Source organism: Pleurodeles waltl, chromosome 4_2 (assembly GCF_031143425.1).
Source record: "Pleurodeles waltl isolate 20211129_DDA chromosome 4_2, aPleWal1.hap1.20221129, whole genome shotgun sequence".
Taxonomy (NCBI): Eukaryota; Metazoa; Chordata; class Amphibia; order Caudata; family Salamandridae; genus Pleurodeles; species Pleurodeles waltl.
This window is the reverse complement of record NC_090443.1, coordinates 49,871,995-49,896,310: the sequence shown is the minus strand read 5'-3', so window position 1 is coordinate 49,896,310 and position 24,316 is coordinate 49,871,995.

Sequence of the window (24,316 nt, the reverse complement as noted above, 5' to 3'; positions counted from 1 at the left end):
AGGAAAGAGCAACTCTGACACATTATTCCCAACAGGCATGCCTCTGACACTATCCTTCAATCCATGGTGAAGGAAGCTAACCTATAGAAGCCTCAGTGCCTGTGCTGTAACAGCCAAAGCTCAGAAGAGGCGGGAGAGTCTCTCTGGACCAGCTATTATACTATTTGTTGTACTTCATGGACTCCCCATAACCTTTTAAAGGTCAAAAGACCATTGCCAAAGACAACAGCATTCATTGTAGGCTTCTCTGCCTCTGTTAGAAGCTCTGTCCTCACCTATCAGGCACTTGACCTGCTACCTCTTAATAACTACACAACCATCCCACAAGACTTCCCGGTTTCTGATTAAGGAACAGTAACATAAGTAATCGCATCATGACTCTGAGTCTTTCTCCAGTTTCTCCTTTTCTCATCACAACCTGTTCTCCTGTCTCCTACTCTCCTCAAAGTGCAGCTGTCCCGACTTAAGTAAATATGGTTAATGAGAACCAATGAAAATTTCTGCTTTCCTAATGCACTTTCTGACCTCAACCTGTCACGCCCACCCAAAGTGCAAATGTTACCTTACTAGATGGGTGTGTATTCTAACAGTGGAAAGGTGCCAAGTGCTTTGGATGGCAGGGTAGGGCCCAATTTCACCACTTACTGTACCTTTGAACAGTCTGTCCCAGAACATTAGAACTCAACTGATGCAGCCATTGATATGTGTCATCCAGTGCACTCAAGACACAAGAGAAATTATTTATGGTTTAGTGGTGCATTCAGTTTCTAAGTATACACCTTGTGCCAGGATGGTAAGTTCATTCTCAAAGCAAATCAAATAAAAAATAGAAATGTTACATTGCTGACAACACATGGGCCCTTCTGTGTTAGAGACCTATTGTGCCTAAATAGTAGCCTGCATATCACCCTCTTTTCTCAGTTGCAGATGTAGCTCCATAATTGTTGTTTTCAGACAGTTGGAATGTATCTTTGAGGCAAGAGAAGGTGTCAGCCAGCTTCCAGTGTCTTAGGTCTCAAGTCCTACTAAAAATGTGTTTCTAGACTTATCAAATGCTACAAAATAAACAAATGTCCAAATATGAGACCAATGCCAAATTGCCTGTCAGGCCCTATCACATAGGCTTTCAACCAGCAGATACTGAGCCTGGGGCTGGGTTCACGGTTCGTCATAGAAAAATGTCCATGCACTAAAAGTATTAACTCCACCATAAAGGTAACTTTTCCTTCAATCTGTAGCACCATCAGGGATAGAAGCAGAGTTGTTGCAGCACCACAGTCTCATAAAACACAAGAACTGTGATTGCTTGTTTACAATCCTTGTTTAAAATCACAACTTCTGTTCTACACTCTGAAAAATGTTCCATCACCATCACCACTGGTCCAAGCTTTAAACCAAATCTGAGATCTTTTCTACAAAAATGTAGACTCTTCTTCTTATTCCAGATTCTTAATGTGGAGAAAAGAACCACTTTAAAAGGGGAAATGTGCTTAGATGGTAAGATGGGCATGCAAGGGTCATTGGACAAAAACTCAAGGGTTGTAGTAGATGAAAATGATCCAGGAGCATCTTTTTCTGTGATTATGAGGTTGATGAAGACTAAAGAACTGACAAGTAGATGGAGGATGTATGTCTTGTTGATGAAGAAGTCACTAGTGAGTGAGAGCCATCTGAAGTCACTGATGAGGGCATCACCAAGAGGCATTTTCAGTTATCCTCAAAGAAAAAGTCTCTCACAGAACAGAACCTTTTATGAGGGTCTAGTCAGCAGACGCTGTTTATAAGACCATTTCCTTTGACAAGGAGGTTGACATGCTCTAAGGCCCTAATTATGACAGTCCCAGAGGTGTCTGTGATATTTTATTGTATCAGCTAAGCTCCTATATCTGGAGCTCAGAATGTATTGTGTACTTGGAAAGCCAAACAGGTCTCCCCTATTCTACAGAAACCGAATGCTGACCCGGGAAATCTCTTGAACTACTGCCCCATTTCGCTGCTTCCTCTTTTAGGAGAAATCCTGGAATGTCTTACAAATAAACAGCTAACTGCATATCTGGAAGAACATAAGATCCTTAATCCTTCAAAGTCTAGATTCAGAGCATTTCACAGCACTGAGACTGGGTTGGTTGCAGTTATTGATACCATCAGACTGTCCCTTGAAGCTGGTATTCCAACAATGCTGGTGCTGTTGGATTTGTCAGTCAGCAGCTTTCAACACTGTCTCGCATGTTGTACTAATTCGCAGGCTTTATGATGTAGGCATCCACAGTAAAGAGCTACAATGGTTAATGGATTTTCTCAAAAACCGTACACAGATGATCTTTTTGGACTCTTTTATGTTGCCTGTAACAAATGTCAATTAGGGGGTTCCTCATGACTCTTCTTTGAGTCCCACATATTCAACATCTATGTCAACCTTTACATCTTTTATTTACTACCTCTCGTTGTGTCATCAGGCTGGAGTTGAATCTAAAATCACTTTTATGACTCCATATTGGTGCTACTATGAATTATCTGTGTGACTGCATAAACCCAGATTCCACCAGCGTGAAATCCATGAATTACCTGAAACTTTTTAAACAATGACATGGAAGTAAATATTACTTCTTTAAACAATGTTACAATGGCACACAATTTAGGAGACTTTGAGAGTTTAGCTAAACTGAGTTGATCTGTATGAAACAGTGTAATATGGAAGATCCTGACTCTGGTTCAAAAGGAGAAAGATTGGATCATATTGGGAAAACATAGGCATACAGATGTGGTATACGAATCCTATTTAATGTCTTAACAGGACTTTCTAAATTCTAATTTGAAAGGTGCAAAAAAAGGAAGTATTTAAGATTTTGACTGCTTTATATTCCTGTTACTGAATTTAAGGGGTACTGGCGGCAGAGTCTATAAGGCAAGAAGGCATATCGTATTTGTGGCTATAGAGGAAACCCTTGGTTGCCTATGATGCATTTGCCTGAAATCTCTGCCCCTTCTGAGACGCTATTTGCGGTCCCTTTTGAAGGATGCTAATATAAGATTAATCTCTGAAGCAATGAAATACTGTTTTAATTTTAAAAATCGTGATTGAATCATTAAATTAGTGACATTTTTAGATTTCATTTATAAAAGACTAAGGGCCAGATGTATCAAAGGGTTTTACCCATTCTGTGTCTATGGAAAAATGTTTTAGTACATCTGGCCCTAAGTAACCATGTCTAAATTTGTTTAACTAATGCAGTTTTTTAATCTTGTTTTAAGAGTTAATTTTGAAGAGAGTGGAACAACCACGTTTATTTATTTGCGATTAATACAATAAGATTTAGCACTAATGTCTGCAACTGAATGGTGACAAAACAGACATTCTGCTGTTCTGAAAAGTACAGCAGTTTTTTTCTGCTGATTGGTGTCCTCCTGATATGGGTCTGTCCCAACTCCGAGGCAGACAGTAAAACATCTGGGTATTAAACTAGACCAGACCTTGTCTATGAAGGACCATGCTTCTATTATTCTTGGCACATGCTTTGCCACCATAACCCTGTTGAAGAAAATGTTCCCATGGCTTCCCCCATCCTCTAGGAAAACTTTAGTTCAAGCCTTGATTACGAGCCACTTGGAATATGTAAACACCTTGCTTATAGCAGAAAGTGATACACTGATATCCAAACTATATGCTGTACAGAACACAGCTGCCTGAATGGTAAGCAACCTTCCTTCAGGCTCTCTTTTGGCCCCCATTCTAAGTGTCTTGCATTGGCTGCCAGTCAGGAAACGATTTGTTTTTAGGTCGAGCTTGCAAGCACTTTTCGACCTGTTATAAGTATTTTGTGGGGTTTTAACCAAACCCATCTCACACCCATCACTTTCACTCTTTCATGGGCTTGCCTTTCAAAAATCCCTTGATGTCATTGGTAAATGCTTTACGTTTGTTCCGCATTGAGGCGGGTTTGTTATCGCCTTGCAGACTGACCCTGTTACATGGATTATTGCACAATTGACAATATACTTCAGCATGGGCAAACTATTTTTTATTTTGTCTCTCCCCTTCGGGCTCCATGGCAGCCATGGCACTCACACCTCAGACTAGTGTGAACTCCAATGGCAGTATTGAAGCGTTAGTCACATTGTTCACACTGTTACCTAATCAGACTCATTTCTTTTGGCTCTACCCTTCACGCTCCATAGCTTCAACAAAAACACTTGTAATTGATCAATTATTTTATGTAAATAACTCGGAAATCCTCAAAGCAGCTCTCCAGGCACAGCGGGAGAGCCAATACTACAATATTCACTGCTCTCGGGAAACTCGCCCCATAATGCTTTGCAGGCCATTACTTTTAGAAATGTTTTTGCCCACAATTCAGCCTGTGGTGGTCTTAGGACAATGGGACCACTACCAAAAGGTTTACAACAGCGTGCTCTTTCTGTCTACATCAGCTCTAGGTCCTCACACTAGGTTAGTCGGGACCCCAAAATAATAACCTCACCCACCATTCAGTGTCTTTTTTTAAGCTCTTTCATGGTTGTAATTTTTGTTTTACAGCTTGGAGTAGTTTGTGTTTTAAATGCTTTGTTTGTAATTTCATCATAGTAGGCCTGATGCCCCTAAAAATGTGTAATGCACTTTGTCCTCTAGGGGCTAAGTATATGGTTACAGTGCATTTTTTCAGACATTTTCTTTTCATGTGGTTATGTTTTCTGGGCCTCACTATATGGTTGCATGACCACATTTCTTACAAATCCTATTTTCATTCTGGTGTCCTCTAGGGGATGTCTTGCGCATTACAATCCAATGCCTAAAGTTTATTTCTGAAAAAGGTTTTTATTGGGTTTACATGATAATTGTATATGTTTTATTAATCTCTCCTTATTGCAATTATGACCATGATTCAGGCCAACTTAACATCTTTATTACACTATGAGTGTTTGAACACTCTTGATATGTTTGGTGACCCTTCTACTTTATTTCTCTTGTTACTCCTTGGTGGCTGTCTTGTGTCTTTTTGGGGAACTGTGTTAGCCAGCAGCAACTCTGATGGTGGGGTGGTGAAAGTGATTTCATATTGAAATTAGCATGGTAGATTTAAATTAGGATGCTAAATGGCAATATTTTTTATTTTTGGCTGCAGACAGAGGAAGAAGGTAAATGGGAGTGCTTTAGTTATATGCAGGGCCACTGGAATTATGTGGCAGGAAAAGACCAAATTGTGAGGCAGGGTTGACCAATTTATGTGGCAAGAAAAGTCCAGTTATGAATTTACAAGGCCGATAGCTCTAACTGAAGCAAATATGAGACCTACTGCATTGCAAAGGCTTGTCAAGTTAAGTTCTGCTGACTCACCAATAGGTCATTGGTAAAGGCCCAATCTAGCTGCACAGAAGGCTTAGCTACTACTGCCCAATCAGCCAGCTTAGAACTAAGGACAAGGCCTTATTATTGATTCCTCTATTCCCCACCTCGAAATTTGGTGGCAGGTTCTCTTTGTACCGTGTCCCTTTATATTGGAACAAACTCCCCTTGCAAATCCCCTACTGCACTGAGCTGGGCAAATTTAAGAAGCTCATCAAGATGTTGCTGTTTTAGTAGTCTGAGACTGTTGGCCCTGACTTAGTGAAGCACCGAGATACACCTTTGGTGTGAGTCACCATACTATAACAAGTGTCAATAATAACAATAATAATAATAATAATAAATAGCACCTCTTATGGGTTTTGTGCGAAGGAAAATGGGTACAACATGTGGGTTTTGGTGGTTCTGGTGCTTTCCACACTACAGTCTGCATATCCAGGTACTTTCTGGGCCATATATTTTGGCGTGTGTGGTCTGTTGAAATGCACCTGGTAAAAATTACTGTGTGTGAAGTTTACCACACCCATTCTGCTAGATGTGGAAAATCTTGCATAAGCCTCTGCACACTGGTGAGAATAATCCGGGGCACTTGTCTTTAAACTGTTGGACAAGGGATCAGGTAGAAAATTTAAATAAACCATACTTTGAACCATATCCAAAATAATACTGAGCAACCGAGTGATGCTTGTGAACCTGGCACTTGTTCAGAGGGCACGCATTCTCCATTTCTTCCTTCCTTCCATCCTCATTTCTGTAATTTTCCATTCATCCTTCTCTCAATCCATTTTTTTCTTTCCCCTCATCCCTTCCAACTATCACCCATCCATCCCTCTATATCCTTGTCTCTATCCATACAGCCTACTTTCCATCCATTCCTCATCCATGTACACTTCTCTCCATACATCCATTCTTCTTTCCGGCCATCCAACCTCCTCTCTTCTATCCATCCATCCATATCAACCCCAGCTATCCCATTATTTTTTGCTTTATATTACACAAATTTGCCCCCTAACACCCCCTCACCCCCCACACACACACCTGAGGCTAAAGTGTGGGATTGATGATGCCCCTGCCATTAGGCATCAACAAAGTGCTTAACAACGGAAAGATGGGAAGGAATTCGACAAGCTGACAAGGGGTTATAAGATAAGAAAACCCAAGCTTTTAACCAGGAATAATCAGTCAGTGAGCCACTTGTCAACAAGGGCAGTTAAGGTACTAATGGAGTTCCGATCTTTTCTTAAAGGAGCTCTTGGGTTCTATGGAAGTGGATGGCACATCCTCCAGAGGAATCCCTTAAGATAATGACTGAACCTTACTTTACCTCCTCCTCCCTCTCGCCTTGCTTCCTCATTATGTGCCTCCCCAGATAATCCCCCTAATCTAACAAAAAAAAACTCCCTTTCCTCCCGGTCTTCACTGTCGCCTCCACAAAGGATAGGTGCTGTGTGTCCTCTCCAGCATGTACGAAGCAGATCCCCGTGCCAAGGTTCATAACGGGAAAGGCCCGGGGGCTGGGGAGCCTCCTGGCAGACACTGCAACAAGAACAGAGGTTTCCTGTGTGTCCTCTTGCAGCGCCTGCACTTTGGAGAAACACTTCCGGGTTTGGCGGCCCGAGGCAGTGTTGCACTACTGGGAGGTTTTCCATAATAGAGAGTGTGATGCCTCTCTAAGGAAGACGTTCAGGCACTACGGCCGTGGGTAGCATTGCTCACCCAGGAATAGCACCTTTCTGTGGCTGGAGCTATACTGTGGCATCTGCGGATTGGCTTCTTCTGTGCATCTGTTGCCCTATTGGGGGGAACCTATGTGTTTCTTTCCAAGTGGGACAGGTTTACAGGATAGTTGTATTTAAATCCTGTTTTTTGACTAGGTTGGTAGTGAAGCATTCTCCTTGTCCCTCATCGGAGTGTGAGGGCTCTGAGCAGGATTCCATACAGGATTCCAGACACTGTTCTGATGCTGAGGATAGACTGACGGCTAGACAAGTGTGGACCATGACTGATGAGGTGGTGGCAAGGGCATTGGCATCCAAACCTACCTACACCATGAAAAAGAGGTCTTAAGATGTTTCTTCAGATTCTGACAGTGATTCTTTGCCTGAAAACCTAACTCCTCTGAAGGGGGGGAGGTTTCTAGAGAAGATTCAGGGGCCATCCTTTGTACACTTTGGACAATTTGAGGTTTGATTCTACCCATGTTGAGGAATGCTGAGGGTCCCTTCCCTAAATTTGCCAAGGCCGACTCTTCCGTTCCACCCCAAAGTTAAGGAAGCCATGTTTTGGGATTGGAAGGAGTCAGATCAATTCCAGATTTTATGCAGAAATCCAATCAGTTGGAGGAGGCAGAATCTGTATTGACCCAGAGCATTAAAGTGGACTCAATATTAGTTCCTTTGCTGGGCAGGTCTTCTTTGAATCCTGTTGACTGTTCACCCTCAGACCCTACGGATAAAAAAAGTAAGATGCCAGCCTGAAACAATGTTTTGGGTCTGCTAGCCTAGCTCTAAGGACAGTTTCCTATGCTGCATTGACCCCCTGCGTCCTTGGTAAAGGATTTCGATTCCTTGGCTGAGCTGATGCAAGAGGGAGGGAATGTTTTGAATCTTCTGGTTCACATGGAACAGCAGTCAAAACTTTTAACTCTCGGCCGATATGGTTAAAGCGGCCTCTGTTGCTGCTAGTTGAGTGGTGCTGGTCCCCTGAACATTTGGCTCCTTGATTGGAAGGCTGATTTTTTTGAGAAATCGTCCCCGATAAAGCTTCCATTTGAGGGTAAGAAGCTCTTTGGCAACCAGTCTGATGAGATGATGAGAAAATCCTTCAAGGACAAGAAACATTCCTAGTCATATCTGTCCTGTCCTACAAGGTCCTTTAGGCCCTTGGCAAGGGATTGTAAGGAATTTTCTAAGGGGGATTCTAAATCCTACTCATCAAAACATCGCAAATACCAGCCAAATAAGCCAGGGAAGTCTCAGGATGGGTCCAGCAAATCAGGTCTATCTTTACAGCAGCCCTGGCTATTCCAGTCCTCTGCACCTGGAAGTGGTAGGAGGAAGACTCAAGGACTTTTTTCCTCAGTGAAAAGCATTGATCGTGGATCAGTGGGTTCTGAGCATCATTCACAACAGATACTTTATTGTGTTCAGCTCCCTGCCTCTAGACTCAGGGTACATCCTGTTCCCAAAAACTGACTTCAAAGGAAGGTTGTGGGATGGAATTTCTACACTGCTGCAAAATAAAGCCATGATTCTGGTCCCTGAGGAGGAACAAGGGAAGGGTCAATCAATCAATCGGGATTTGTAAAGCGCACTACTCACCCGTGAGGGTCTCAAGGTGCTGAGGGAGGGGAGGGGGAGAAGGAGGGGGAGGTGCTGCCATTGCTCAAACAGCCAGTTCTTCAGAAGTTTCCTGAAGGTAAGGAGGTCTTTGGTCTGGCACAGGTGGGTAAGAATAGTGTTCCACGTTTTGGCAGCAAGGTGTGAAAATGATCTACTGCCCGTTGTAGTTCTGCGAACGCGTGGGACGGTTGCGAGGGAGAGGTCAGCGGAGCAGAGGTGCCAGGTAGGGGTGTAGAAGGAGAATCGTTTGTTGAGGTATTCTAGTCCGGTGTTGTGCAGTGCTTTGTGAGTGTGGGTGAGGAGTTTGAAGGTGATTCTCTTGTTGACTGGGAGTGTGTTTTCCATTCTGTGTTTGGGGCAAGAAGTCTCTGGCGGTATTTGTACTGCCCTTGATTTAAAAAGGCTCAACTATTGGATAAAGACTGCATTTTCGAATGGTAACTTTGCAAATCACCATTCCTCTGATTTCTGTACAATGATTTCTGGCTACCATTGATTAGCAGGATGCTTACATGCATGGTCCTATTCACCTCACACAGTGAAGTGGGGGGAGCTCATTTCTAGTTCAGTGTACTCCTGTTCGGGTTAAAATCTGCCTCACGGATTTCATTAAAGTTCTGGCTCCTTGATGGATCTCCTTCATTGGCAAGGGATTTGTGTCCAGCCATATCTGGGCGATTGTTTGGTTGCAGCTGGTTCAGTCGGGCAAGCGACAGATCATGTCTGCCAGGTAGTCCAGGTGTTGGAATCTTATGGGTTCCTGATCAACTCCCAGAAATCACAGTTGATTCCAGCACACGAACGTCTGAGCCTGGTTTTGCCATCGGGGTGGTTACATTTCCAGACAGCAGGGTACAGAACATTCATTCTCATATTCTGGGACTTCTGAGTTCTTCCTTTCCAAAGATTTCAGACTGGTTGAGAGGTCTGCGCGATCTGGCAGTCACTGTCTTTTTGGTCCTCTCATGATTTTTGTCTCTCTCTCCATCTGTTCAGCCACATTTCTCGGGGTTGGGGTGCCCAGTGGTGGATCTCTTTGCGAATGCTCACACCACTCTACTTCTGCATTTTTTGTACCGGGATGAGGGAACAGTCAGCCTGAGAGATAGATATGCTATCTTGTTTATGGCCTTGCGGTCTTCTGTTTGCTTTCCCTCCTTTACCTTTGATCTAGAGGTTTCTGCTCAGACTGAGGAGTGAGGGAGCACTGGTAGTCCTGGTTGCTCCGGCATGGGGCCACTCTTCTTGGTTTCTTCTTCAGGTGAAGATGAGGAGGGAGTGGTTGCTGCCCATGCATTCATCTCCCCTGAGCTTCCTGGTCCTTCAGGAGAGGTCGCTGGTTCAGCTAAGGTTGACGGTTTGGAGACTGAGTGGTGAGGGTTGATGGTCCTGGGCTGTTCTGCTTCCATTTCCTTTTCTATTCAGGCTGCCTGGAGACCTTCCAATAGGGCGTCCTATGCTAGGCACTGGGTTTCCTCTGGGAAATGGTGTGGAAAACAACAGACTGGGCCTATGTCTGCTTCTCTCCCTCAGGTCCTTCAGTTTCTACAAGGTGAGTTTTCTTTGGGGCTGTCTCCCTCCACTCTTTTTAGGCTCCCTGGGGTAATTTGGTGGATTCAGAGAGTTTGGTTAAAAAATTGTTTAAGGGGTTTACCAACATTCATTCCCGACGTGTTCCTGTGTATCCTTCCTGGGATTTGCCTTTGGTGGTGCAGGCTTTACGTTACCCACCTTTTGAGCCTCTTCTTTCCATTGATCTCAAGTCCCTTAACCTGAAAGAGTTTTTTTCTGATGGCCATTGCTTCAGGTAGAAGACTGAGTGAACTGGGATCTCTTGTTTGTAGAGTCCCCTTTCTGCACATCTTTGAAGGTTGGTTGGTTTTGAGACCAGGTCCTGGGTTTATTCCCAAGGTTAATTTTGCTTTTGGTGCCCAGCAGGTTAATCTGCCTATCTTTTGTTCTGATCCTCAGCCCCCTGAGCTTAGTTTTCCTTTCCTGGATGTTCAGCTAACTGTTTTTATCTATCTAGAGAAGGTTGAGAGCTTCCATCAGGATTTCTCTTTGTTTGTGAATTTTGGGCGCACTAAAAATGGTTGCGAACCTACCATGCAAACTTTGAGCAGATGGTTCGTTTTCCGATTGCATCAGCTTATTCCCAGTTTGGTGTACCATTCCCATTAGAGGTTCAGGGCAGTTTGACTCAGGGCTTAGCAGCTTCTCTGGCTGAGTTTCAAGGGACATTCCTGGATGAGATTTGGAGGGCAGTCACTTGGGTGATTCCTTCCACTTTTATGAAACACTACAGAGTCACTCAGTGTCCTGCAGTGGCAGATTTGTTTGGATCAAAAGTCATCTGTGATGATGTAACTGTGGCATTGTATTTCTAAGAGCGTGATGGGTAGGTAGTAGTTTTTCCCTTCTGACAGCAAAGCCGTGGAACACCCTTCCGCTGACCTTAAAGAACCACTCTGACTTACTTTCTTTTAGGATATCCCTTTCTTTTAGGATATCCCTTAAGATCTGGCTTCTTAGTCATTGAGTAATATCACTTTTCGCTCCTATGTGTGGCCAGTAGTAGTGCCAAGACGCCGTCGGACACTTGATGCATTCTAAAATTAAAATCAAATCTATAATAAAGGTTGTTTCTGCATTTCTTCAGTTGTACTGGCTTTTGATAGCTTGGGTACATCTCATGTGGTAGGGAAGCCACGCAAGAGGGAGGAGGGGGTAATGTTTCTTTGACTTACGGGTAATTGCATTACTCCTCTCACTTGGCTTCGTAACACCCTTGCTCCCACTCTGTCAGTTCAGGCACACTGGTTTCTGTGGAGCTTGTTGACTGTACAGACAGTGGATTAACGTAACTTGAGCAGCCCCCTTACAAAGTACATAGAGAGCCCCCCCCATTTGCTCCCCCCAAACCAGTCAGGAAGTCAGGAGCTCTCAGGCCAGGGGTCTGCCTCTAGTGCACAGTGCCGGCTGTACTGAGGGCCCCCCCTGGAGCTCGGGCCCCCCTGCACTGCAGGGAATGCAGTGGCTAATGTTATGCCACTGGGTACAGTGGTAAAGAGGGGGTTTTATTAGATTAGGGGGATTGTAGGGGGAAGAGTAGGAGGCCGCAACTAGTAAGGAAGCCTAGCGAGAGAAAGGCTTGGAGTAATGCAATTACCGGTAAATAATCTAAGCATTTTTTCTATTCATTCTAAGAACTCTCCAGATTCTTGCATGTTTGATTCTTTAATGTACGAGCTGGACAGGACAAATCCAGAAATATTCATCCCCTGAAGGCCAAGTATTTTTCAGGCCAAAAAAGTCATCCTTCATGCGGATGGTGAGGGAGGAGGCTTTAAATACATTCAGTGGAGAGCTCATTGGATTAGATCTTTTTTAGGCTCCTTGAAGCGCAGCATCTGAATAGATCTTTTCATTGAGAGGTGTCTCCACCATTATGCCCAAATATACTGAAGGTAGTTTAGTTGATTCTATTCCTTCATGGTCCAAGATCCACTTGAGCCAGATGTATCAAATGATTTTACCCATTTTGTGTCTATGGGAAAATGTGTTCATACATATGGCCCTTGGAACTGAAGGTGGAAATTGGCAGAATATCACATTTCTAGGGGAAAACAAGCAACAGAAATGTCCGTTATGTGTAGATGCAAATAGCAGATGGACACACAACACCTCAAACATGACTCACGGTAGAAATCTGAGCTATGGCGACTTAAAAGGGGAGCTCTCCATCTGCACCTCACTGTCATAAATTTGGTGACTGATAATGAGAGGAGTGTGCCACTAAATAAACTCTGTATTGAAGGTGCAGATGCTGATACTGTTTATTGAGATTTGCAACATTACCACGGACTCACCACCTGACAACGTGGAATGAAGTAAGCAAGGACGGAAGAAAAAGAAGGAGGTATATCCTTTCTGGGCATTACACCCAGCCACCCTACAATACTTAACACCCATGGCCCGATTAAACAAAAGTAAACTTACACATCCGTGTAATGTTAAGATCGTTTGCTATTCACAAAGGAATTTACGAGTAGCTTTACGAGTCTCCGCACATCAAAGATAGGACTGTCCTATCCCTTTGTGAATAACAAACAATCCTAAACTTACATGGACGTGTAAGTTTACTTTTCTGAATCAGGCCATTAGTTTCTCTCTTATGTGAGCCTTATTAATGCTGAGAATGTTGATAGTCGCGGAGTTCATGAGAGCCGTAGCCAGGGCTGCAACTAAAACATTCAGATTTTCTCCCAGATGCTCGAACCTTCCTGTTTGTTTGAGTTAGCATTATTTTTCCAGAGCTGGTAAGTCTAATTAAATCGTGAAGCCATTCATCTAAAGTTAATGCTTTAAATAGAACACACCAGCTGTGTATAGAACAGGACCACCTTGATTTGGAAGAATAAATATCACAAGTATTGTCAGAAAGGCTTTCGGTGGCAGGGTCGAAAGTGCCATCGGATCAAGCTTGGCTGGAAAAAAAGCTTTGGGTGATGGTTGATGTGACGCGGTGCAGAGTGGTGTGCGAGAAGCAGCAGGTTATTGCAAACACATGAGAGTGTAAAATGAAGGGGGGTGGAGTCTACGTGAACCGAAAACTTGAGAGAGGATGGTTTGTGGGTCGAGGGATGCAATTACTGCCAGCCTTATTTATTCATCAGAAAAAGCAGGTACACTAAACAGCACGATAATCAAAGAACCGCACATGTGTAGAAAATGAAAACTAATTTTGAAAATTTCTGGTGCCAAGGATTTTTCGTGTGAGCAATGAGGCTGTTTTTTGTCCCCTAGCGTGGCGGGCTCTGCACTCATGTCAGGGAGTGTGGGAAAAATGCGTAGGATTAGAAAGCATATTTTTTGCTATGAAAGCTGGCTGTGTCCGATGGGGTCAAGGCACTCGTTCGCCAGTTCTTTACCCTTCTCTTCCCCTAAAGTATGCAGAGTCATAGGGTCAGACTGACAGGGATTAAGAGTGCAGCTGGTGGGGAGGGGGAGGAAACAAAAAGAGAGAACTGGAAGCACAGAGGAGAGGACCAATACAACAAGAACAGGGAGAGGAGTGAGGGTACACGGGGAAGAAACAGGGGGAGAAAAAAGACACGTCAAAGAAGAACGAGGAGGGCACCATGGACGCTGGGAAAGGGACAGAAGTCTGAAATAAGAGATGGAAAGAAGTGGAAAGGGAAGCACGGTGGGAGAGGTGGTAACAGGATCTGCTGGGGGGTAGTGTGAAATGGAAGACGTGGAGAGAGGGGGGCAAATTGGAGGCTGGCACAGTGAGAGAGATGGTTAAAGGGTAAAGGGAAGAGACAGAGGGAAAAAATCGGTCGCTGAGAGGAAAGGAACACATTGGTGGAGAAACGAGATCAATAGAGTGTGGAGGAGAGAGATGGAGAGCGAGAGGAGTGAATGAAAAAGACAGGTGATGAAAGGGAGAGAAGGGAAGAAGGGGAGATATGGAGGAATGAAAAGAACAAAAGAGGGGGCAGTGGCATGAAAAGAATGCTGAATGAAAGCAAACACGGGAGGGAATATGATGAGACAAGATGTGGAAGGGTGATGAGAGAGAGTACAAGAGGCGGCGAAAGAAAAGAGTGAGAGGGTAAAGGAGGGAGGTGAAAGGTAGAGGGAATAGATGGAGAGTTTGACAGTGGGGAAGAGACAATGAAAAGAATGCTGAATGAAAGCAAACATGGGAGGGAATATGATGAGAGCTGATGTGGAAGGGTGATGAGAGAGAATACAAGAGGCGGCGAAGTGAAAGAGTGAGAGGGTAAAGGAGGGAGGTGAAAGGTAGAGGGAATAGATGGAGAGTTTGACAGTGGGGAAGAGACAGAGAGGGAGATAGAGTAATTGAAAGTGGTAAAGAGGCGAGAAAGAGATAAATGAGGCTAGAGAGAGATAAAGAAAGGGAGAGTGGGGGAGGGATGAAGGGAAGGGGTCGTGAGTGTGAAGGGGAGAGATTTAGAGGCAGGGATGAATGGAAGAGACAGTTTGAAGCAGGAGGTATGGAGATGGAATGGGGAGAGATGAAGATATTTAGCCGGTTGGTGAAAAGGAATGGAGAGAAAGGGTGATGGAGGGAGATTAGAGGAAGTAAGGGAAATATCGTGAAGCTGAGAATTTGAGTGCAAAAGATTGCTACATGGGACATATAGAGAGAGGGTGAGCAGTGTGGGGGGAGAAGAAAAGATTTGTGGGTGAAGTTAAGCGATGGAGAGGGGAGGTGAAGGTGAGAGACAGAGGGCGATCACAGAGATAAAGACACAAAAGAAGTGATTGGAGAAATGGAGGGAGGGCATGGAAGGAGGTGGCACTGGGGCGGAAGGAATCGATCATCATGGTGAAAGGAAGACATGGGAAGGGAGGGAAGATTGAGGGGTGGAAGAACGAGCTGGAGAGTGTGAAGAAAGGGATGGAATGACTGGGTGAAGAGAAGAGATGGAGGACGAGTAGGCGGGAGAAATGGGAGAAGATAAGTCAGTGAATAGAAAGAGCAAAGGGTGGTTCAGAGACGGCGAAATTAAAATAGGGGAAGAGTGGCGTTGCAGAGAAAAACAGAGGCGCGGGACACAAAGAGGAATTCAAAGGAAGTGACAGAGGATGGAGGAAATAAAGTGATCGAGCGTGAGGGGTGAAGGGGAGAGGTGGTTAGGGTGAATGGGAGAAACAGGAGAGGATAAGAGGGGGTTGTTAGGTAATGATAATGAGAGAAAAGGTGACGTCGAAATTGAGAGAGAAAAATGCAAAGTCTCGAGACAGAGAAACTGAGATAGTCAGAGGAAGAGATGGAGAGATGGTGAATGGAAGACTGGAAAACTAAGAGGGAGGAAGACAAATTATGGAAAATGATAGAGAGTGGACACTGTGGAGATACGGAATGAGGGAAATAGAGGCTGAGAGGGAGTTAAGGAAAGGGATGGATACAATTTGGTAAATATCGTATTCTGCTGTTTCCAAGTGCTGTAACTAAGATGTCACTATTGAGAATGAGTGGATGAGTGATGGGAAATGGTAGAGAAGTGGTTACAGGGGAGAAAAAGAGTGAAAGGGTGAAGGAGAGATTAAATGAGAGCGTAAAAGCAAAATAGGGGAAAAGGATCAATTAGACAGATGAAGACAAACTGAAGTGGGGCAACGAATCAGAGAGAATGAAAGGAAAAGTCAGAGACTGAGGAAAAGGAAAGAGACAGAGTGAGTAAAGCAGAGAGATGACAGAGTCAGCAATGACGAGTAGGAGAGTGAAGTGAAGGTGAAATGATAAAGAAAGGGAGGAGACAGGTGGGAGACATAAAGAAAGTTCTAGAACAAGGAATAACAACGTTTTGTCCTTACTGGTAACCCGCCTGCAAGCACTTTCACACTTTCATGAAATGAAGGTTCCGGCAGCAGTGAACAAGATTGTACTACGAATCTTTAAATGACAAAACTCAGGGGTTTCTGTAATTCAAGAAGCAGCCAGTAGGGGTTACAGAGATGTAAGGGGTATGGATCAAGAAAGATTTCCTAGTTATAAGGTAGAATGAAATCAAAATAAAGGTAAGGGAGGCTGTGATACCTCTTTGAGTAAACTTCCCAACTCGCGTTGAGGTTACTCATGAACCTTCGACACATGAGACAGATGAAGACACGAGAAGCAGTTGTACCACTTTTTGTGGCTCCACATGAGAGGTAAAATGAAATGATAATGCAAGACCTGACTCACGTTCCAGGGAACTGATTAATCATGCCAAATCACGGAAGTGTCAGGAATCAGAAATCTTTTTATGGTATTTAGATCCATGATAGATGCTTAGCATCTGGAAGCCATTGCTAGTAGCTGATCTTCATGGCATGTGTCCACCACCATATCTGAAGCGACAGGACCCCTACCTGGTTGAGAACTGTGTATGGTCTCACATATTACATCAACAAGACAGCTGACGGTAAAAAGTCCCCTCAGCCAATCACATTCCTCTATTATTAGAAGTTGCATAACTAGGTCCTATCTATAACTGTATAGTATTAATGATTATCTATCTATCTATCTATCTATCTATCTATCTATCTATCTATCTATCTATCTATCTATCTATCTATCTATCTATATATATATATATACACACACATATATATATATTATCTAGTGGCGGTTGCCACTAGGTAGTTATAGGTAGGATCTAGTTTCTATATAAAAAGCATTGTTTTACTTGCCTATATCTTTGGCGCCGCTTGATGAATCTTCACAAAACTTTCCAAACAAATGTGCTAATAACTTCAGCTGCTGCCTGGAAAGTTTCAGGGTGATCCGTCCTGGGGGGACGTCAAAAAGGGGTGTTCCCAAAACACATTTTCCCCATTCATTTTTCCATAGGGATTTTGAACAGCGATAGCGCAAAAACGACTAGACGGGATTAGACCAAATTTGGCAGCAAGGTAGGTCCTGGTCCAGAAAGCGACTTTTTGTGTTTTGGTGTAATTCCGTTAAGTAATTTTACAGAAATTAAAGAAAATCCAAATTTGTATATTTAGGGACGCAAAGGATCTGCGACCCCTCCCGATCTTGTGCAGAGATCCGTTTGGTTGATAACACTTCAACAACAGAAGCCGTTGAAATGTTGTCAGCCATTTTGGGGCTCAGCTGAAGCCAAGTCCCCCCTCCCAAAAAAAGAAAGAAAGAAAAGTAGCCAGGGGACGAACACCCTGACCCCTCAGCTCTGGTGGAAGGGTCCCAAAGGGACCTCCCGCTATGGCTAAAAAGCATTTTTTTTATTTACAGACGGAGTCGCACCCTCACCATGCACTGCTAATTACCTGACAAATTACAGCACTCATTACACCTTTGACAACATCATTGCTAAAGTCACTGTAATATCTGCAGTAAAACTATTGATCACATACCTGAGCATGGCGGGGGCATGAGTTATAGTTATCCTAGGGCACAAGTTATAGTTACCTAAAGTGACTCTAACTATAACTGGTGAATTTCTGTGGTTTCGTACATTTAAAATGTGAGCCTAACTATAATGTCCCTGTGATCTTTTGTGTTTTTTTAAGTGAAAACAAAAATATGTGTGTGTGTGTGTGTGTGTTTTTACTCGAATGGCCACAGTCCTATATCTTAGAGAAAAGCCAATCTATTGCCAGTCCATTGTCCTGGTACAATTATCCTTAGAGGCCATGAAAATCAAGTGAGTTGTCACACATGGCTCTATAGCCCAGCTTTTGTTGAATATCAAGTTATTACACCAGACAAGGTCACATTTTTTATTTGTAAATGGATGATATACAGTTGATCTTCAGAACCTCTTTGCTGGAACAGTTATGTAGATCCCTGAGCAAGCAGGGGTTACAAAGTCATAACCGAGGTGGTTGAGGTCTTTTACCATTGATGTCCCAGATCTTGAACTACTCTTGTTAATGAAACCTGAGCACAAAGCACATCCCTTTCAACTTTTGACTCTCAGGGAAGTGAGACAAGCAGTCCTATGCTTCTCATGGTGGTAGAGTGGAGCCTGAGACTCGAAACTCAACAATCAAACAACAGAACTCAATAATGACTGCCATGTAAGTGTTTTAGCTTTACCGAAAAGGAAAAGTTCTTTATCACTCCAATTACCCTAAATAGATTATGCAGGGGTACACAGGGTTCCAAGGATGTTCTACAGGTAAGGCAGTAGAAATCTATGAAAATGATTCACAGGTGCAGGCTTACAGTGGGTCTGTGTCAGCAGGTTACTGTTTCGAAGGTCCACATTTCTGTATCTTGATGGTACTCAATTTCTTAGCAGTTTTATGCCCACAGTCTCAGCTCTAAACTACAAGTACCTGTAGGATAGTTTCAGTTAGTGTTTATGCTTTCTAATACAGAGGGACCTCGTAGCAAAGTCCTCTCTGGATGTGCTGTATGTGTATGGCGCTACCTTCTCTCTCAGCACTACTAGTGGAGATGTAAATGCTTTGGACGTTCAGCAGGGCGGGCTGAAATCTCTGGTGGTTCAGTTCAAGCCTAAATACTAATCTCTCACCTAAAGCCACTGAGAGCACACCCACAAGTTACTGGTGGGTCAGGTGGTGCTTCAGGTAGGTCAAAAGTAATAGGTGGATACAGCACTCATCACAATTCTCAAAGCTGGGAAGACTGGGAGAGGCACTAACACTTCTCTTCATTGGCTCAGTGTACCAAGTTCACAAGGGTGAGGAGTGACTCCCACTTCAGTACCCAAGATGGTTTCTGCAACATCCTCCCTGTAAAAGGGCAACCCAGAGTAGCCAACCCAGAGTAGCAGACAGGCTTAAGACCTTAGGCTCAGCATACCAAGCTCAAACATAGGGATGCAGTGAGACTCACTCCAGCCACTTGTTCGGCTCTTCTGTGCAGTTCTCTCTTCCCAATCAGCACAACTCAGCTTCTATATGGGCAGACTTCTTCCTGCAAGAGTGCCTTCAACAATCTCCTCTCAAAGGCCAGGTAGACTCTTTTCCAAGGCAGACCCATAGCTCTCCTCCCAACAAGTATTACTGGACTTTCAGGTGATGTCCTGTCACCATAGAAAAACTGTCTGTCAACAACATCAACCCTGGATGTCAAAAGTTTCAGTGACACTGCAGAGTGTCACCTCATTATTCAGTGAGAAATCTTGGAACCTTATGAGGAAGTTTCAGGCTTTCTCTCATAGTCCTTTTCCAGCCATTGAATTTTGATTTCATTGTCATGGTTCTGGAAACAGTTTGAGGCAGTTCACTCAATTTGCATATGTCACCTCTCCAAGGGAAACACCTGGCCAGATTTACGGTTTGCCAGGCAGCCCGTAACCCGTCAGGGTGGGAGAGGACATTATGTCCCCCTCACTGATATACTACTGCCCACCAAATTTACAGAACACTGCAGTCCCAGCTGTGATTTCTGTACATTCAGAGAAGCCACCATCACATAGGTTCCTCTTAAGCTTCCAAAAGTTTGGTGGACAGTTGCTGTTGGTTTAGACCCCCATCCACCAAAGTTTGGGTTCTCAAAAACAAACTCCCAAAGTAGGGGTTTTACCTACAAAAATAACTAATGACCCTCACACAGAGGGGATTTTTCTGTCCGAGTTGTGGAAGGGTCATTATTTTAATCTTTTGTCCATCAACACCAGGGACATCAGAATCTTAGACCTAAATAGGACGGTTATTGTGATGCTCTTACACTGGCAGGCAGCACTCCAACAGGCCATCTGTGTAAATTTTCTGTTGAAGGAGCTAACAGGGACCCCGACGAAGGAAAGCTGACAGTCTGTATGACTCTAAGGCCCATATTTATACTTTTTTTTAGCTCTGTGTTTGCGTAAATTTTTTGACAAAACGACGCAAATGCAGCACTAAAAAAGTATAAATATGGGCCTAAATAGGAAATAGGGGGGGGCGGGCAGACCAAGAGTTTGGTAGACAGGATACCTTGGGAGTACCTGGTTTGCCAAACTCAAAATTAGGCCCTCAAGCATTGACTCCAGGTGGCGTCCCAGAGCAGGGAGTGCTGAGCAGTGTCTTCAGGGAGAGCACCAAAGACAAGAGCACAATCAGGTGTGATGGTTTTACATCTAACAGCAGTCAGTCTTTTAGAGTGGCATCTCTGGGAGAGAAAACAGGCACAGCAGTATGGTTCACTCATGCACTACAAAAGCGATCGCTGTCTCCAACACCCCAACGCACACACCCTCCATCTATCATAATGTGAGTGCCCTGAAAGATACAATCAGGTATGTCACTACTGAAAGGTCATTGTTACATTTCTAACGGATTTCTCTTTCTTCTCTTTTCTCAATGTCTGCTGCTTCATTAAGCTTCAGAAATGCAAATATTACTTATCAGTATTTGCATTACTTCAAGTCCTACTCCCTTGCTTCAATTCACTACCAGTGAGGCAGTATTACCCTTCAAGACACAAATAGGAAGACCCCTTTATTTAATATAAAAGCCCCCGCCATTCCTCCTATTAGTTCAAAATGTAGACCATAAACAACTCAGTTGTTTTGGCCTTCATATAAATTGAAGCAAGCGAATAGGACTTGGAGTAATGCAATTACTGGTAAGTAAATATGACATTACCCCTCTGTCCTTCCTTCGCTTAAATTCATTGCCAATGTCCTGTAAGTTGTCTTACAGGACAACTGAAGATGAATGCTGAAACAGAAGTGCTTTTGTTGAACACAAAAGCATATTCCTCTATTAATTCATAGAGGAAAGGAGACTCTATCCCAGAACCTCATCTAGGTGTATTTCTTCCGACACCCAATAGTCCTATGAAGGTCAAGAGGAAGACCACATATGTGCTTCTTTAATCGTGGTATCTTGCAATTCAGTCATCATAGACGACATACTACTCGTAGATCTTCCATGTATGCTCAAAGGAGGCACTTGACCAATTGCATCTTAAGCCAGAGAAATTAAGGTTCTGACCCACAAAGTATGCAGTCTTGCCTCTCTATCTAATGAAGGATATGGAAAAAACTCAGGTAGAATTACCACCTGTTTTCCATAAAACAAGGAATTTACCATAGGTATAAAATATTGAATATTTGTCAATGAAGTTCTATCTTGAAAAACCCTGCAAAAGGGATGTTCATAAGGAAGAGCTCCCAATTCCACTACCCTCCTAGCCAATTTAGTGGCCATTAGGAAGAATGTTTTCAGTTAGGATTTTAAAATCCACCTCATCCAAAGGCTCAAACGGGTGACTTTCCAATGCCCTCAGAACCAACATCATCTCCCAAGCTAGGAATCTGCTCTGAGGCATTGGACAGAGGTTGCTTAGAGCCTTTAACAAGCTAGGAACCAACCCATCCTTATCCCTCAGAATTCCTGAATGCCAAAATGGCTGCCCACTGTACCCCCAAAGTAGGTAATCTCAATCGAAGCCTAATTCCATCCTTCCAAACTCAAAGATAAGAACCGATGGCAAAGTAGTGAGGGCCAATGATGTTGTCACCACTACTGGCTAAAGGAACCCCAGTGTCTACCACAAGATCTGAGGGTGGAAGACCTACTGGAAACCTGCAGAGTCATCTGATACATCTTACTGTGTTAGACCCTCCTCTCAACCTCTAAGCTGTTCATTTTAGTTTCCCCCAAAACTCTTGTCTCAACAATTGAAAGAGGCGAGAGGAAGGACTTTTTGGTAGCCTCCTGTTCTCCGATATCATCAGGGCTTTCAACAAGGGGAACCAACCAGCTTGGGTCCAGGCTGGAGCTATCAAAATGACTTGTGCTTTCTCCCGCCTCAGTCTCACTAAGAACGCTCGCCTCAACGGGAACGAGGGAAAAGCATAAAGAAGACCGCTGGGCCACCTGCACGACTGGGCATCCATTGTCCAGGCATCATTCGCCGTTGAACATTGCCTGTTGAAGCAAATAGGTCTATGGCTGGTTTACGTCACTGGTGCACAGTGCTTAATTTGTAAATAAAAATGTGCTGTTGCCCAAAGCCCTCTTTTTAAACATGCGGCTGCTGCAATTAAATGTGCGAACACGGAATACTGAGGCAGCGTAATCCTGAAGCCATCTCGAGCCTCTTCAATCCATTTAAAACCACTCCCTGCCCCTTCAGCTCACTCTTGCAGCTTTCTACTTTCTCCCATTGTGACGTTTTTTTTGTTTTTCTCTTCCTCTGACTTTCCTATATGTTTATTTGGTTGCAATAAATGCTTGAGGCAGAAAAATAAGTGCCGGCACTCAAAAATAAGTGCTGGTGCCCTGAACCGGAAACAACAAGCATAAATTAAGCTATGGCTGTTCTCCCATTAAGGATGGCTAGGATTGTATCCACTTTAATGTTATAAGGAAGAACCTCTTCTCCCTTGAACATGTATAATTTCTTTTCACTCAGCCATGGCCATATTCTTTATCTCCCCATTAAAAAGCATGTTTGTGGCAGCTGGTTCAACATATTGTGGGAATAAAGTATCTTTTCCTTCATATGCCTGATTATTCAGATTATCTCTCACATGGGACATGTTCCGCCTGACATATTTTTCTGCTGACATATTAAGATCCTCTGCCTCTGAAAATGACAAATCCTGGTCATCATTGGGATCAGCTGACCTCCATGCGTTTGCCTTCTTGCCTCTATCCTTTGACTTGACTTCCAGGGCCTTTGCTACAGGCACCTCAACCCTTTCCTGAATTTCAGTAGAGTCATGAGAGGGGATGTGACTCCAGCAGGTGAAACTCTGTCATACGACCGGCACCTTCTGGACAGAATAGTACCCTCCTCATCCAAAGAAGATGAGATCACGTCTCCTCTTTTACCCTCCATTGTAAAAAAAAATTAGGGAGAAACCCACATACCTCCTTCCTTATATTTGAATAGGAATACTATGATAAGAAGGGCACCTAGCACACTGGTACAATAAGCCTGCAGAAAAACCCAAACAATCCCCTGAACTTAAATCAGACATCAATATTTTATGAAAATGAAGGAAATACGTGCCCCTTGAGAGCAACCCATCCACCATTCTGCTCGCAGAGGAGCCCCAATCACCTGTCATGCATGTTGACTTTGAAATGCAGCCCCAGCCGCGGATTGCTGACTGGACTCCGTCAGGCTCTCTTTCGCTCACTGCCCAGCACGAACAGCTCTGTTTGGCTGCACAGCAGACAGCATGGTGTTCAAAATCCTCTGGTTGGATCGTACTGCATCCTGCCAGAGAAACCATTCATGCATTGTCCACGTACACCAAACATTAAACCCAATCTTATGCCGACGAGGCTGTACTGCCACCAGCATCATAACTCAGAAAGACAATAAAACACACAGGAGCAGCGTGAGGCAGGGGCTTGTATGTTTACAAGCCCCTACCTCACACTGCTATTGGTGTCTTGAGAGGCGTTAGGGTCTCATTGGTAATGAATTTAGATGAGGAAGGGATGGAGGGGTAATGTCAGCAATACACTTTGCTCATTTGGGAGGCGGTTGCTCAGCCTCCATACGGTCCAGTCAGAAATCTGTCTGCAGAGTGGGGAGGATGGGTGGGCCGGTAAGGAATCCGCAAGCTAGATAAGCCATGCTTTACCAGGGAAAATCCAAAATAGATCCTTCTGCTCTCATAAGCACACTCTCGCACATCATACAGATTCATAATACCAGTAACGTTACACTCCTAGCACATGTACCATGCACTTAGGATTTCAGCAGAGGACCCGGTCATGACACCTTAGCAGAACTGGTCATCACTAGTAACAGGGAACATGGCCTGTCTGGTACTAGAGATTCAAAAAGCTATGCTGCCACCTCCGCCAAATGTCTGTAAACTGGTACATAGACAGTAGTCTTGTGAAAAAGAAATATATGGTTGGTGTGCTCCTCCAGCACTCTGGGTCCTCAATACCATTACACGTATAAGACTTCAATGTTCACATGTGGCTTCTGTGTGTGCTGAGCACTAAAGAAATCTGAAATACAACAGAAAATTGCAGTTGGGAAATGCAAGATGGGGCTGCATGCTTGCAAAGCAACACAGGTGCCATTCCTGTACTAACATTCTTAATCTGGTGAGAATATTAGGGATAAGTTGAACAAAGATCCAAATAATTTGCTATCATTGTAGTTGGATGTTGCCAACCAGGAGCGGGTCGCGCTATAACCTGAGAGCATGCCTGAGAT